Source organism: Hordeum vulgare, unplaced genomic scaffold, assembly GCF_904849725.1.
Source record: "Hordeum vulgare subsp. vulgare unplaced genomic scaffold, MorexV3_pseudomolecules_assembly, whole genome shotgun sequence".
Taxonomy (NCBI): domain Eukaryota; kingdom Viridiplantae; phylum Streptophyta; class Magnoliopsida; order Poales; family Poaceae; genus Hordeum; species Hordeum vulgare.
In genome coordinates this window covers 172,416-189,228 of record NW_025422483.1, presented here as the reverse complement: position 1 = coordinate 189,228, position 16,813 = coordinate 172,416, and the positions used below count along the sequence as shown (strand labels likewise).

At 43.8% G+C, this 16,813-nt stretch overlaps 1 pseudogene; it reads left to right on the top strand.

Annotated features, from left to right (window-relative positions):
* The first annotated feature begins 3,485 nt into the window (after positions 1–3,485).
* Positions 3,486–16,301, top strand: LOC123415179 (annotated as a pseudogene).
* The last annotated feature ends 512 nt before the right edge of the window (positions 16,302–16,813 follow it).

Below are 16,813 nucleotides of genomic sequence, written 5' to 3'. Positions count from 1 at the left end.
ACACCATGATCATCCATCAACGTGTTGCCATCGGGGTTGTCGTGCTACTTATGCTATTACTACTAAAGCTACATCCTAGCAAAATAGTAAACGCATCTGCAAGCACAAACGTTAGTATAAAGACAACCCTATGGCTCCTGCCGGTTGCCGTACCATCGACGTGCAAGTCGATATTTCTATTACAACATGATCATCTCATACATCCAATATATCACATCACATCGTTGGCCATATCACATCACAATCATACCCTGCAAAAACAAGTTAGACGTCCTCTAATTTTGTTGTTGCATGTTTTACGTGGTGACCAAGGGTATCTAGTAGGATCGCATCCTACTTACGCAAACACCACAACGGAGATATATGAGTTGCTATTTAACCTCATCCAAGGACCTCCTCGGTCAAATCCGATTCAACTAAAGTTGGAGAAACCGACACTTTCCATTCATCTTTGAGCAAAGGGGGTTACTCGTAACGATGAAACCAGTCTCTCGTAAGCGTACGAGTAATATCGGTCCAAGCCGCTTCAATCCAACAATACCGCGGAATCAAGAAAAGACTAAGGAGGGCAGCAAAACGCACATCACCGCCCACAAAAACTTTTGTGTTCTACTCGAGAAGACATCTACGCATGAACCTAGCTCATGATGCCACTGTTGGGGAACGTCGCATGGGAAACAAAAATTTTCCTACTCGCACGAAGACCTATCATGGTGATGTCCATCTACGAGAGGGGATGAGTGATCTATGTACCCTTGTAGACCGTACAGCAGAAGCGTTAGAGAACACGGTTGATGTAGTGGAACGTCCTCACGTCCCTCGATCCACCCCGCGAACAATCCCGCGATCAGTCCCACGATCTAGTACCGAATGGACGGCACCTCCGCGTTCAGCACACGTACAGCTCGACGATGATCTCGGCCTTCTTGATCCAGCAAGAGAGACGGAGAGGTAGAAGAGTTCTCCGGCAGCGTGACGGCGCTTCGGAGGTTGGTGATGACCTTGTCTCAGCAGGGCTCCGCCCGAGCTCCGCAGAAACGCGATCTAGAGGAAAAACCGTGGAGGTATGTCGTCGGGCTGCCGTGGAAAAGTCATCTCAAATCAGCCCTAAAACCTCCGTATATATAGGTGGGAGGGAGGGGGCCTTGCCTTGGGGTCCAAGGACCCTCAAGGGGGTCGGCCGAGCCAAGGGGCAGGACTCTCCCCCCCCCCCCCAAACCGAGTTGGACTAGGTTTGGTGGGAGGGAGTCCTCCTCCCTTCCCACCTCCTCCTTTTTTTTCTTTTCCTCTTGATTTTTGTTTTCTTGGCGCATAGACCACTTGTGGGCTGTCCCGCCAGCCCACTAAAAGCTGGTGTGTCTCCCCAAGGCCTATGGGCTTCCCCGGGGTGGGTTGCCCCCCCCCCCCCCCCCCCCGGTGAACCCCCGGAACCATTCGTCATTCCCGGTACATTCCCGGTAACTCCGAAAACCTTCCGGTAATCAAATGAGGTCATCCTATATATCAATCTTCGTTTCCGGACCATTCCGGAAACCCTCGTGACATCCGTGATCTCATCCGGGACTCCGAACAACATTCGGTAACCAACCATATAACTCAAATACGCATAAAACAACGTCGAACCTTAAGTGTGCAGACCCTGCGGGTTCGAGAACTATGTAGACATGACCCGAGAGACTCCTCGGTCAATATCCAATAGCGGGACCTGGATGCCCATATTGGATCCTACATATTCTACGAAGATCTTATCGTTTGAACCTCAGTGCCAAGGATTCATATAATCCCGTATGTCATTCCCTTTGTCCTTCGGTATGTTACTTGCCCGAGATTCGATCGTCAGTATCCGCATACCTATTTCAATCTCGTTTACCGGCAAGTCTCTTTACTCGTTCCGTAATACAAGATCCCGCAACTTACACTAAGTTACATTTCTTGCAAGGCTTGTGTGTGATGTTGTATTACCGAGTGGGCCCCGAGATACCTCTCCGTCACACGGAGTGACAAATCCCAGTCTTGATCCATACTAACTCAACTAACACCTTCGGAGATACCTGTAGAGCATCTTTAAAGTCACCCAGTTACGTTGCGACGTTTGATACACACAAAGCATTCCTCCGGTGTCAGTGAGTTATATGATCTCATAGTCATAGGAATAAATACTTGACACGCAGAAAACAGTAGCAACAAAATGACACGATCAACATGCTACGTCTATTAGTTTGGGTCTAGTCCATCACGTGATTCTCCCAATGACGTGATCCAGTTATCAAGCAACAACACCTTGTTCATAATCAGAAGACACTGATTATCATCGATCAACTGGCTAGCCAACTAGAGGCATGCTAGGGACGGTGTTTTGTCTATGTATCCACGCATGTAAATGAGTCTTCATTCAATACAATTATAGCATGGATAATAAACTATTATCTTGATACAGGAATTATAATAATAACTATATTTATTATTGCCTCTAGGGCATAATTCCAACAGGCGACTCAAAGGGGTTGAACGGGAGAGAGACGACGATTTACCCAGGTTCGGCCCCTCGTGAGGAGGTAAAGTCATACGTCCTGCTTTGAGTTGTATTGATGGAGTTTCGATTACAAAGAGGGCGTAACTCGCCAGACCTAGCAATCGATGATTTCTAACCTGCCCTCTTCTTCCCTGGGACTCGCCTTTATATACAGGTCGAGTCCCTAGGGTTCACAAGGGTACTTTCCTTTCTACAAACCGTGACCCTTACGATCTCTAAGTCGCCATCTTCCAAAGCTTGGAAACCTTTCGGAAGTTGTAAACCGGCATACAACCTTTGGTCTTGCCAGGCCAAGGCCCGAACCACGCTTCGATGAATCGCCTGATTTGGTGACCCGGCCCAACCAGGGCGGGTTATCAATAGGTAATATCCCCAACACCAACTGAAGATCTGGTTTTCCCAACAGAAGATCTCCCTTTGCCGGCGAGACGCTAATAGTGTTGCCCATCAACTAGCATGTACGGGTCGTACGTATGTACCGAACCACTTTGAGGAGTGGGGAAACATTGTTCATGCCCAAGTGGCAATTTGTGTTGAGGGGGATTTGCCCTCATGCCGTAATAGTTAATGAGAATTGCGGTTGCCTTCAAAAAAAAAATCTCCAATGAATGATATTTTCTTATTATCCATTTTATGATCCCTGTTATTTGTCATTTTCTCAAGGCACTGAATTCCATGTTAATTTGACTAGGAGAGGAATGGACGAGTACAGGACTCTTCTGTAAACCAACAAGAGGTCACCGGTCAAGAACATCACCATCACTTAGACGAGCCAGTAGGTGGTATGCACCCAACTTCAGTTGGTAGCTAGTAGCCAAGTCTCCTAGCCAGAAACATCACGTTCATGTAGAGGCACTAGTTGGCTTGTGATGTCCATTCTTTGGAGTTCTTTTTTTATTTTGGCAGCCACTCACTTATTCGGCATTCATCTCTACTCGTCTGTGTGTCTGCCATGGCAATGCGCACTGCTCTCAAGATCTTAACTATCTTGTCTGTGCTTGTAGTTCTTGCTGCAGATCAGGTCGAAGGGCGGCATCATTTGCCTGATTGTCCTTCTTTCTCGTGTGGCCCTCTCAAAAATGTGTCATCTCCATTTCATCAGGCAAGTGATCCACCTGGGTGTGGTCATCCATCTTACGAGCTAATTTGCAGTGGTACGAAGGCTTCAATTCACATCGACGATGCAACATACTATGTATCTTCCATCAACTACAGTAGTTCTTCCTTCTGGGTCGTCGATGCCGACATGGATTTATACAACAGCTGCCCTCTACCTCGGTGGAATCGGCCTCCGTTTAGATACCAGAACCACATGGAAGTCGAATTGGAACCCCTTTAATATAATAAGGCTTGCTTTCTTACATGCTCTCGGGAAGTAAAGGACAATGGTATGTACATGTCTGTTGCTTGCCTTAGCACAAATCATACTTATGTTTATGTGTTAACTGGTTATGGATCTTATTCAATGGAGTATCTCGAGCTTTCTTGTGGGTACTTGGCTAGAATTCCTCGGCCTTGGGACAGTCCAGGGCCGCTAGAAAATGCAAGTTATGCAGATGTTGTGAAATCCATGAGGATTGGATTTGTTGTTCGATTCCCTTTCAAATATGACATTCGCCTGAGTAGCACAATCATTAAAGAGTGCCTAATACTCCAGTTTCGGTGAGTTTTGCGTGTATAAGTGTCTTATCCCAAAACCGTTAAGCCCCTCTTCCATTCCTTCTATGTCTCCTTGGATGGTATTGCAGCGACTTATCGCAGGATTGTAGTGATGGCGTCAAGAATTGTGACAGAGAAAGCATCGCTCAAGCTTGGGGGAGGCTTAAATCAATGCTATGTTCATGCCCAAATCATGAGCTCTCGAGAGAAATTATCATTCAGAACTTCTATGCTCGGCTTTCGCATGATGATCGCACCATGCTTGACACTTCCTGTACCAGTTCTTTTATGAAGAGAGATATTGACTTCAAATGGAATTTATTGGAGAGAATTAAAAACAACTCTAAAGATTCGGAGCTTGAAGAAGGTAAGGACCAGGTATGAATTTCACGTTTGATTGCGTTTAATCCTTTGTTGAGACAAATACCTTTAGTGATTTTAGTGCTAAGTATGGACTTGACTCTGAGATAGTAGCTTCATTGTGTGAATCCTTTGCTGCTCATATTGATCTCCCCAAAGAGAAGTGGTTTAAATATCATCCTCCTTTACAAGTCAATGTAGTTAAACCCACTCCAGTTGAAGAGAAAGTCATTGCCTATAATGATCCTGTTGTTCCCAGTGCTTACATTGAGAAACCACCTTTCCCTGTTAGGATAAAGGAACATTCTAAAGCTTCAACTATGATACCTAGAGGCTATATTAGAACACCTGCACCCCCTGAGAAAATTAGAGTTGAACCTAGCATTGCTATTATCAAAGATCTTCTGTCCGACGATGTTGAGGGACATAATATTCACTTCTGTGAAGATGCTGCTAGAATTGCTAAACCTCACACTAGAGACAAACATAGGCCTATTGTTGGCATGCATGTGGTTTCTGTTAAGATAGGAGATCATTGTTATCATGGTTTATGTGACGTGCGTGCTAGTGTTAGTGCAATACCTCAATCCTTATACGATGAAATCAAAGATGAGATTGCACCTGTTGAGATAGAGCCTATTGATGTCACTATTCAGCTTGCCAGTAGAGATACTATCTGGCCTGTGGGAATTGTTAGGGATGTTGAAGTCTTGTGTGGTAAAACGAAGTATCCTGCTGATTTCCTCGTTCTTGCTACTGCACAAGATAGCTTTTGTCCCATCATATTTGGCAGACCCTTCCTCAATACTCTCAATGCTCATATTGATTGTGAGAAGCAAACTGTCACTGTTGGCTTTGAAGGTGTGTCACATGAGTTCAATTTCTCTAAGTTTGGTAGACAACCTCATGAAAAGGAGTTGCCTAGTAGGGATGAAACTATTGCCTTCGCTTCTATTGCCGTGCCTCCTACTGATCCCTAAGAGCAATACTTGCTTGAGCACGAAAATGATATGCATATGGATGAAAGGGATGAGATAGATAGAGTTGTCTTAGAACAATATCCTATCCTTAAGAACAATTTGCCTGTTGATCTGCTTGGGGATCCACCCCCACCAAAGGGTGATCCTATGTTCGAGCTTAAACAGTTGCCTGATACTCTTAAGTATACCTACCTTGACGAAAAGGAGATATATCCTCTCATTATTAGTGCTGGCCTCTCAGAGCATGAAGAAACGAAGTTACTAAAAACTCTGAGGAAGCACCGTGCTGCTATTGGATATACTCTTGATGATCTTAAGTGCATTAGTCCTACCCTATGCCAGCACAAGATTAAAACTGATCCTGACTTCAAACCAGTTGCTGATCATCAAAGGAGATTGAATCCTAAGATGAAAGAGGTAGTAAGAAATCAAATACTATAGCTCCTGGAAGCAGGTATTATCTATCCTGTTGCTCATAGCGATTGGGTGAGTCCGGTGCATTGCGTCCCTAAGAAGGGAGGCATTACCATTGTCCCTAATGATAAGGATGAACTGATCCCACAGAGGATTATTACTGGTTATAGGATGGTGATCAATTTTAGGAAATTGAATAAAGCCACTAGGAAAGATCATTAACCTTTGCCTTTTATCGACCAAATGCTAGAAAGACTGTCCAAACACACACACTTCTGCTTTCTAGACGGTTATTCTGGTTTCTCCCAAATACCAGTTGCACAATCTGATCAGGAGAAAACCACTTTCACCTACCCTTTTGGTACCTTTGCTTATAGATGTATGCCTTTTGGCTTATGTAATGCACCTGCCACCTTTCCAAGATGTATGATGGATATATTCTATGACTTTTGTGAAAAGATTGTCGAGGTTTTCATGGATGACTTTTCCATTTACGGGTCTTCCTTTGATGATTGCCTCAGCAACCTTGATCGAGTCTTACAGAGATGTAAAGACACCAATCTTGTCTTGAATTGGGAGAAGTGCCACTTTACGGTTAATGAAGGCGTCGTCTTAGGACATAAAATTTCTGAAAGAGGTATTGAAGTCGATAAGGCTAAGGTTGGTGCAATCGAGAAAATGCCATACCCCACAGATATCAAAGGTATAAGAAGTTTCCTTGGTCATGCTGGTTTCTACAGAAGGTTCATTAACGACTTCTCTAAGATTTCTAGGCCTCTTACCAATCTCTTACAAAAGGATATTCCTTTTGTTTTTTACGATGATTGTGAGGAAGACTTCGAAATACTTAAGAGGGCTTTGATAACTGCAACTATTGTTCAACCACCTGATTGGAACTTACCTTTTGAGATCATGTGTGACGCTAGTGATTATGCTGTTGGTGCTGTTCTAGGGCAAAGAGTTGACAAGAAGTTGAATGTTATGCACTACGCTAGTAAAACTCTAGACAGTGCCCAGAGAAACTATGCCACTACGGAGAAGGAATTTTTAGCGGTCGTGTTTGCATGTGAAAAGTTCAGGTCTTACATAGTTGATTCCAAAGTCACTATTCACACTAATCATGTTGCTATTAAGTACCTCATGCAGAAGAAGGACGCTAAACCTAGACTTATCAGATGGGTTCTCTTGCTACAAGAATTTGATTTGCACGTTGTCGACAGAAAGGGTGCTGATAACCCAATAGCAGATAACTTATCTAGGTTGGAGAACGTTCTAGATGACCCACAACCTATTGATGATAGCTTTCCCGGCGAGCAATTGAATGTCATCAATGCTTCATGTAGTGCACCGTGGTATGCTGATTATGCAAACTATATCGTTGCCAAATACATACCACCTAGTTTGACATACCAGCAAAAGAAGAAATTCTTCTTTGACTTGAGACACTACTTTTGGGATGATCCTCACCTTTATAAAGGAGTAGATGGTGTTATTAGACGTTGTGTACCTGAACATGAAAGGGACAGATCCTACAGAAGTGTCACTCCGAGGCCTACGGAGGACACCATGCGGGAGATAGAACTGCACACAAGGTATTGCAATCAGGTTTCTATTGGCCCACTCTCTTCAAGGATGCCCGTCAGTTTGTCTTGTCCTATTACGAATGTCAAAGAATAGGTAATATTAGCAAACGTCAGAAAATGCCTATGAACTATTCACTTGTCATTGAACCATTTGATGTTTGGGGCTTTGATAATATGGGACCTTTTCCCAAATCCAACGGGTATACGCATATCTTAGTTGCTGTTGATTATGCCACTAAGTGGGTGGAAGATATCCCCACTAGTAGTGCTGATCACAACACCTCTATCAAGATGCTGAAAGAAGTTATCTTCCCTAGATTTGGAGTCCCTAGATATCTAATGACCGACGGTGGTTCACACTTCATTCATGGTGCTTTCCGTAAAACACTTGCTAAGTACGATGTCAACCATAGAATTGCGTCTCCCTATCACCCTCCGTCAAGTGGTCAAGTAGAGCTAAGTAATAGAGAGATTAAACTGATTCTACAAAAGAGTGTCAACGGATCTAGAAAGAATTGGTCTAAGAAGCTCGATGATGAATTGTGGGCTTATAGAACTGCCTATGAGAATCCCATGGGCATGTCTCCGTACAAAATGGTGTATGGGAAAGCATGTCACTTACCTCTTGAGCTAGAGCATAAAGCTTATTGGGCAATCAAAGAGCTCAACTTTGATTTCAAACTTGCCGGTGAGAAGAGGTTATTTGATATTAGCTCGCTTGATGAGTGGAGAACGCAGGCATATGAGAATGCCAAGCTGTTCAAAGAGAAGGTTAAGAGGTGGCATGATAAGAGGATACAAAAGCGTGAGTTCAATATAGGTGATTATGTCTTGCTATATGACTCTCGTTTAAGATTCTTTGCAGGCAAGCTTCTCTCTAAATGGGAAGGTCCCTATGTTGTTGAGGAAGTAAATCGTTCTGGTACTATCAAGATCAACAACACGAAAGGTAATTGTCCGAGAGTTGTAAATGGGCAGAGAATCAAGCATTATATCTCAGGTACTCCCATAAATGTTGAAAGCAATATCATCAATACCATAACTCCGGAAGAATACCTAAGGGATATTGATCAGCCTGTTTCAGACTCCGAAAACGAAGAGGTATGTGATTCGGTAAGAAAATGGAGTCCAAAACTTTGCCAATAGGAAATTTTCTCCGTTTTGGAATACTTGAAAAAATACAAAAATTGGAAGTAGTCCGGAAAGTGCGCAAGGAGGCGAGAAGCCTGCACGTGCGTGGGCCCACCCCCTGGCTGCGCCGTGAGGGCTTGTGGCCACCTCGTGCGCCTCCTGGACTCGGTTTTCGTGCAGGGTACTCCTTCTGGTCTGAAAAAAATCATTATATATACTTCCGTTTGGTCTGACCCCTGCATCACGCAGATTTCCTCTGTTTTTCGTTTCGAGCCTATTTTCTGCCGCAGATCAAGGCCAAGATGTCTTCTCAGGATTCAGAGGGGGAGAGCTATGTGGCTGATTACCTTGCTAAACCCAAGGTCTATGGGGACTTTGATCCTTATGGCTGGACCTCTGATGAGGAAGAATATTATGATCCAAGGAGAAGGAACAAACGAGTTCCGATGAAGAGGAGGCTCCTCTTCCTCAACCTGGACGCACGCATGTGGAGTTCAAGAAGTCGAGCCTCCCTGACTCAAGGAAGAAGCCTAAGACCTTGTTTATCCCTTCTGGTTTCTTGCAGGAGAGTAAGCAGGAATTATGCCAAAGGGTGTTGAAGCTTGAAGAGGAAATGATGATCTAAGGGAGCAGAATTTTATGCTCAAGAGGAAATTAAACAAGCTCAAGACCTCTTCAACAACTCCACCACCTTCGCCACCAAAGGAAGACAACTGAGCATTGGTATGAGCAATCCCCTTGGCTTTTGCCAAGCTTGGGGGAGTTGCCCCGGTATCGTATCACCATCACATCTTTTGCCTTTACCTTTGTTCTAGTTTTCCTTTTCAGTTTTCTTTTTTCTCTAGTAGTTTTAAAGTCTTAGTGTTTTAGTCTTGAGTTTTTCTTTGTGTCACCCCCGATGTATTCGAGCTCGTGAGCCATATAATAAAGAGTGTCTTAGTTAAAGGGCTTTGCCTCTTGCCATGATCAAAAGAGTGAGAATAGAACAAAAGCATGAAAGATCATGTAATGATCTTATGGGAATTGATGGCTTCACATATAAAAAGAATGAGGATTGAAACTTGTTGAGGGTAGGCAAACGTAGACCTTGGTCATTGTTGCAATTAATAGGAAGTGATAAGGAAGGAGAGGTTCACATATAAATATATCATCTCTGACACCATCTATGATTGTGAACACTCACCAAACTATTGCATGCCCAAAAGTAGATGTTGGACAAGGAAGACAACGTAATGGATTGTGTTTGCTTGGCTCTGAACAATGTTATATGATTAGAGATCCCTTAGCATGTGACGATTGCTTCCACCTCACATTAGCCAAACCTCCCGCACCAAGTAGAGATACTACTTGTGCATCCATAAACCTTCAAACCAGTTTTGCCATGAGTGTCCACCATACCTACCTATGGATTGAATAAGATCCCTCAAGTAAGTTGTCATCGGTGCAAGCAATAAAAATTGCTCTCTAATATGTATGATCTATTAGTGTGTGGAAAATAAGCTTTATACGAGCATGTGATGAGGAAGACATAAAAGCGACACACTGCATAATAAAGTTCTTTATCACAGGAGGCAATATAAAGTGACGTTCCTCCGCACTAAGAGGACACGCATCCAAACCTCAAAAGCGCATGACAACCTCTGCTTCCCTCTGCGAAGGGCTTATCTTGTACCTTTACTTTTTGCCCTTGAAAGAGTCATGGTGATCTTCACCAATTCCTTATTTTGCCTTTGTCTTGGCTACCGTCACATGCTTGGGAAAGATCTATATTCATATGTCAACTTGGAGGTAGGCATTCATGAATTATTATTGTTGACATTACCCTTGAGGTAAGCAGTTGGGAGGCAATACTATAATCCCCTATCTTTCTCTGTGTTCAGCTGAAACTTTGATCTCATGAGTACCACGTGAGTTGTAGCAATTGTAGAGAATGAAAGAATGATTGAGTATGTGGATTTGCTTTACAAGCTCTTATTTGACTCTTTCTGATGTTGTGATAGATTGCAATTGCTTCAGTGACTAAAGGCAATCGGTTGTTACTTCTCGGTAAGGTTCTTGATCCATGCTTTACTTTGTGAAGGAATTATCACTTTAGCATGAGAGATTATATGTTGGTATTGTTGTCCTGAGCTTGATCATGATGCATGCATGTTCGTATCTTGTTTTGTCGACATCTCTCTTCCTAAACATGTGGACATATTTATTGAGCTCGGCTTTCGCTTGAGGGCAAGTGAGGTCTAAGCTTGGGGGAGTTGATACGTCCATTTTGCATCATGTTTTCATGTTGATATTTATCGCTTCTTTGCCTGTTATTTCACTTCACGGTACTATTCTTATGCCTTTTCTCTCTTATTTTGCAAGGTTTACATGAAGAGGGAGAATACCAGCAACTGGAATTCTGGCCTGAAAGTGGAGCAAAGTTGAGATACCTATTCTGCGCAATTCCAAACGCCGTGAAAATAAACGAGGATTTTTTCCCAATTTATCAAAAATACTGGGCCGAAGAAGTGCCAGAGGGGCACCAGGGGGTGCCCACAAGCCTGCACGGCGCGGTCACGCCCCCAGGCCACGCCATGGGGGCTTGTGGGCAACCCACTGGCCCACTGGCCCCCCTCTTTTGCTATATGGAGGGTTTCGTCCAGGAAAAAATCAAGGAGGAGCTTTTTCGTGGTTTCGCCGCCGCCACGAGGCGGAACTTGAGCAGAACCAATCTAGAGCTCCGGCAGGACGATCCTGCCGGGGAAACTTCCGTCCCAGAGGGGGAAATCATCGCCATCGTCATCACCAACACTCCTCTCATCGGAGGGGACTCATCACCATCAACATCTTCATCAGCATCATCTCATCTCCAAACCCTAGTTCATCACTTGTAACCAATCTCCGTCTCGCGACTCCGATTGGTACTTGTAAGGTTGCTAGTAGTGTTGATTACTTTTTGTAGTTGATGCTAGTTGGATTATTTGGTGGAAGAGTTTATGTTCAGATCCTTGATGCTACTCATTACCTCTCTGGTCATGAATATGATTATGCTTTGTGAGTAGTTACGTTTGTTCCTGAGGACATGGGATAAGTCATGCTAATAGTAGTCATGTGAATTTGGTATTCGTTCGGTAATTTGATATGTTGTATGTTGTTTTTCCTCTAGTGGTGTTATGTGAACGTCGACTACATAACACTTCACCATTATTTGGGCCTAGAGGAAGGCATTGGGAAGTAGTAAGTAGATGATGGGTTGCTAGAGTGACAGAAGCTTAAACCCTAGTTTATGCGTTACTTCGTAAGGGGCTGATTTGGATCCACTAGTTTAATGCTATGGTTAGACTTTGTCTTAATTCTTCTTTCGTAGTTGCGGATGCTTGCGAGAGGGGTTAATCATAAGTGGGATGATTGTCCAAGTAAGGGCAGTACCCAAGCGCCGGCCACCCACATATCATACTATCAAAGTAACGAACGCGAATCATATGAACATGATGAAACTAGCATGACAGAAATTCCCGTGTGTCCTCGGGATCATTTTTCCTCCTATAAGACTTTGTCCAGGCTTGTCCCTTGCTACAAAAGGGATTGGGCCACTTTGCTGCACCATTGCTACTTTTGTTACTTGTTGCTTGCTACGAATCATCTCAACACACAATCACTTGTCACCGATAATTTCAGTGCTTGCAGATATTTCCTTGTTGAAAACCACTTGTCAGATCCTTCTGCTGCTCGTTTGGTTCGACACTCTTACTTATCGAAAGGACTACGATTGATCCCCTATACTTGTGGGTCATCAATATTGAACAAGGATGGTGGGAACACCAGCTCGAAACTAACAAGACATTGCACCACATCACTCCTTAACCTTGGCAGGATTACCGGATCGATCACCTTCTGAGAGATTGCATTGAGGAATGCACATAGCTTCACAATGGCTAATCGAACGTTTTTCGGTAGAAGCTCCCTCAATGCAACTGGAAGCAGTTTCGTCATAATCACGTGACAGTCATGAGACTTTAGGTTCTGAAACTTTTTCTCTGCCATATTTATTATTTCCTTTATATTCGACGAGAAGCTAGACGGGACCTTCATGTTGAGCAGGCATGAGGTGGGCGCGGACGATTGACGACGGTGAAGACGGGGACGGGACAGGACGGGCCGCCAAAGCTACACAAAACTTGAGGAAAATGGAGCTTGGACAAGGAGATTCGAGAGGAGAAAGCTTAAGTGTGGCTCGGGCATTTCATCGAACACCTCATGTGCATAGGAGGTGAGCTAGAGCACCACAAAGCTCTTCCACAGCCATCCAAAAAAACAGAGCAGTGCACTGCTCTGCTCGCGGGTGGGGGGTATATATAGGCCAACCATTTGGTCCGAGTTTGTGGTTGGAATCGAAACTAGAGTTCAACATTTGGTCCCGGTTCCACCCACAAACCGGGACTAATTGTTGTGAGTCAGGAGCGAGTCACAGTGGTCCCGGTTCGTGTGCGGAACCGAGACCAAATGGGTCATACGAACCATGACCAATAGCCCATCAGGCCCGGCTGGCGCCCTAGCCTCACAAACCGGGACCGATGCCCCCATGGGTACCGGTTCGTGAGTGAACCGGGACTAATGGGATTTCATCAAGTGGACGAAAGCCTTCTTTTCTACTCATGGATGCCTCTTGGTACTCCCATTTTGATGTGCGAACATGTGTATATGTAAAGTATATGCAATATATCATATTTTCATGATTTAAGAGAAATGCTAAATAAGGTTTTGCTCCGCTATAGCCTTTCATAGCTTCTGATCGAGCCGCTGCTAAATGGCATAGCCCGCTATTTAAAATATTGGAAATAATTGACCTTGCGTTATGGAAAATGCTTTTAGTTAGTCCTGTACAGAAAAAGCTTCCACTTAATAGTTTATTTCAGTATTTTTCAGTCGGGTGTGGTTTAAATGATGTCCATTATAAATTGTAATCTGCAGGCACTTGGAACCAAGGTAAATATCAATGAATCTACCGATTTAATCTGCACGTGGTTTGAAGATATTCTGGGGAGTTAGTTTCATATTAGTAGGGGTTTAGTGAACTAGATAAATATGAGGAATTGGATCAGCCTTAGTTTTTCATTTTTGCAAAAACATGCCTTGCTAACTGTAAAACCAATATCTCCAATGAATGATATTTTCTTATTATCCATTTTATGATCCCTGTTATTTGTCATCTTCTCAAGGCACTGAATTCCATGTTAATATGACTAGGACAGGATTGGACCAGTACAGGACTCTTCTGTAAACCAACAAGAGGTCACCGGTCAAGAACATCACCATCACTTAGACGAGCCAGTAGGTGGTATGCACCCAACTTTAGTTGGCAGCTAGTAGCCAAGTCTCCTAGCCAGAAACATCACGTTCATGTAGAGGCACTAGTTGGCATGTAATGTCCATTCTTTGGAGTTCTTTTTTTTATTTTGGCAGCCACTCACTTATTCGGCCATTCATCTCTACTCGTCTGTGTGTCTGCCATGGCAATGCGCACTGCTCTCAAGATCTTAACTATCTCGTCTGTGCTTGTAGTTCTTGCTGCAGATCAGGTCGAAGGGCGGCATCATTTGCCTGATTGTCCTTCTTTCTCGTGTGGCCCTCTCAGAAATGTGTCATCTCCATTTCGTCAGGCAAGTGATCCACCTGGGTGTGGTTATCCATCTTACGAGCTAATTTGCAGTGGTACGAAGGCTTCAATTCACATCGACGATGCAACATACTATGTATCTTCCATCAACTACAGTAGTTCTTCCTTCTGGGTCGTCGATGCCGACATGGATTTATACAACAGCTGCCCTCTACCTCGGTGGAATCGGCCTCCGTTCAGATACCAGAACCACATGGAAGTCGAATTGGAACCCCTTTCATATAATAAGGCTTGCTTTCTTACATGCTCTCGGGAAGTAAAGGACAATGGTATGTACATGCCTGTTGCTTGCCTTAGCACAAATCATACTTATTTTATGTGTTAACTGGTTATGGATCTTATTCAATGGAGTATCTCGAGCTTTCTTGTGGTTACTTGGCTAGAATTCCTCGGCCTTGGGACAGTCTAGGGCCGCTAGAAAATGCAAGTTATGCAGATGTTGTGAAATCCATGAGGATTGGATTTGCTGTTCGATTCCCTTTCAGATATGACATTGGCCTGAGTAGCACAATCATTAAAGAGTGCCTAATACTCCAGTTTCGGTGAGTTTTGCCTGTATAAGTGTCTTATCCCAAAACCGTTAAGCCCCTCTTTCATTCCTTCTATGTCTCGTTGGATGGTATTGCAGCGACTTATCGCAGGATTGTAGTGATGGCGTCAAGAGTTGTGTTCGGAAAATTCTTTTGGTCGATGGAGCTTTCTGGGAGTGCTCACTGTATGCAACTGGATATGATGATTATCCCTCAGGAATCATAGCGTTAGTCTTCTTCTCTATGAAGTGGCTAGCTGGTAATTCCGAATGTTCTGATCTTAATTGCAGTTTCTTCATCATCACATCTACGCATGTGTGTACCCACCCACTAAAACTATATAAACTTGTTTATGCAGTGTTATGCAGGTTTGTGTTGGCACCACTGGCTGTGTTGATCTTCCTCGCCCACAAGTATTGGAAAACGAGGATCACAATTGATGCTGTCGAGAAGTTCCTCCGAATGCAACAAATGCTAGGTCCAATGAGGTATGCCTACACTGACATCACAGCAATCACAAGCCATTTCAGAGATAAGCTGGGTCAGGGAGGCTACGGGTCTGTGTTCAAGGGTGTGCTATTGCCAGGCAATGTTCATGTTGCTGTCAAGATGCTAGAGGGCAATCCTAACTGCAATGGAGAAGATTTTATCAATGAAGTCTCAACCATCGGTAGGATCCATCACGTTAACGTGGTGCGCCTCATGGGATTCTGCTCAGAGGAAATGAGGAGAGCACTGGTTTACGAGTACATGCCTCAAGGTTCTCTGGACAAGTACATCTTCTCGGCTGAGAAGACTTTCTCCTGGGACAAGCTCAACGAGATCGCTTTGGGCATTGCGAGGGGTATCAACTACCTGCACCAGGGTTGCGAGATGCAGATTCTCCACTTCGACATCAAGCCGCACAACATCTTGCTAGACAACAATTTCATCCCTAAAGTTGCTGATTTCGGTCTCGCTAAATTATACCCAAGGGACAACAGTTTTGTGCCATCGAGAGCCCTACGTGGAACAATTGGGTACATAGCTCCTGAGATGATATCCAGGAGCTTTGGTGTCATATCGAGCAAGTCTGACGTTTACAGCTTTGGAATGTTGTTGTTGGAGATGACTGGAGGAAGAAGGAACGCTGATCCAAATGCGGCGAACTCAAGCCAGTCTTACTACCCATCATGGGTGTATGACAAACTAACTGCTCCAGTAGTAGATGCGATATGTCCAGTTGCAAGCATGCATGAATTGGAGAAGAAGCTGTGCATCGTTGGATTATGGTGCATTCAGATGAAGTCACATGACAGGCCAACGATGAGCGAGGTCATAGACATGTTGGAAGGTGGCTTTGATGGCCTGCAGATGCCTTCCAGGCCATTCTTCTGCGACGACGATCACATCGCTGTCCCAGATTCGTACACTTTGTTGTCCGAGCTGACAGAGATCTCGGAGGAGGATGAGTAGCATGTGTCTGTGTGTGTGTGTATGTGTGTGATTTAAGGTCTCAAGTCTTAAGAAATAACCTGCTATTATGTTTTCCCAGTCCTGTGAAGTTTTATGTGGAAAGATGTAATAATATTTAGCAGTTAGAGGATGATGTAAAAAATGATGTAAAAATGGTAATTGAAACGTAATTATCTTCCCGGAAGACACACACAAAAAGCATGATGTAAAAAATGCAGAGTACCCTGTTTTCTTCAGCTGCTGATGATGCTTGAAATTTTTGGAGTAGGTATGAACAGACCCAGCCTATCCTGTATGAAGTATGAACCCTTGTGATTGATAAAGCTTGGGCTTAGTGTATGGAAATGATGATGATTGTAGAGGAATTCGTGTCGACGACGGTGTTCACACTTTTATCTATTTTTCCTAAGGCCAAATTCTTGTAACCATGAATGTGAGTGTGTACCTGCAGTCCAGTGTTGCATTTTTTTTATAAAAGGCTTTTATTACTTAAAAGTTTAAGCATTACACCC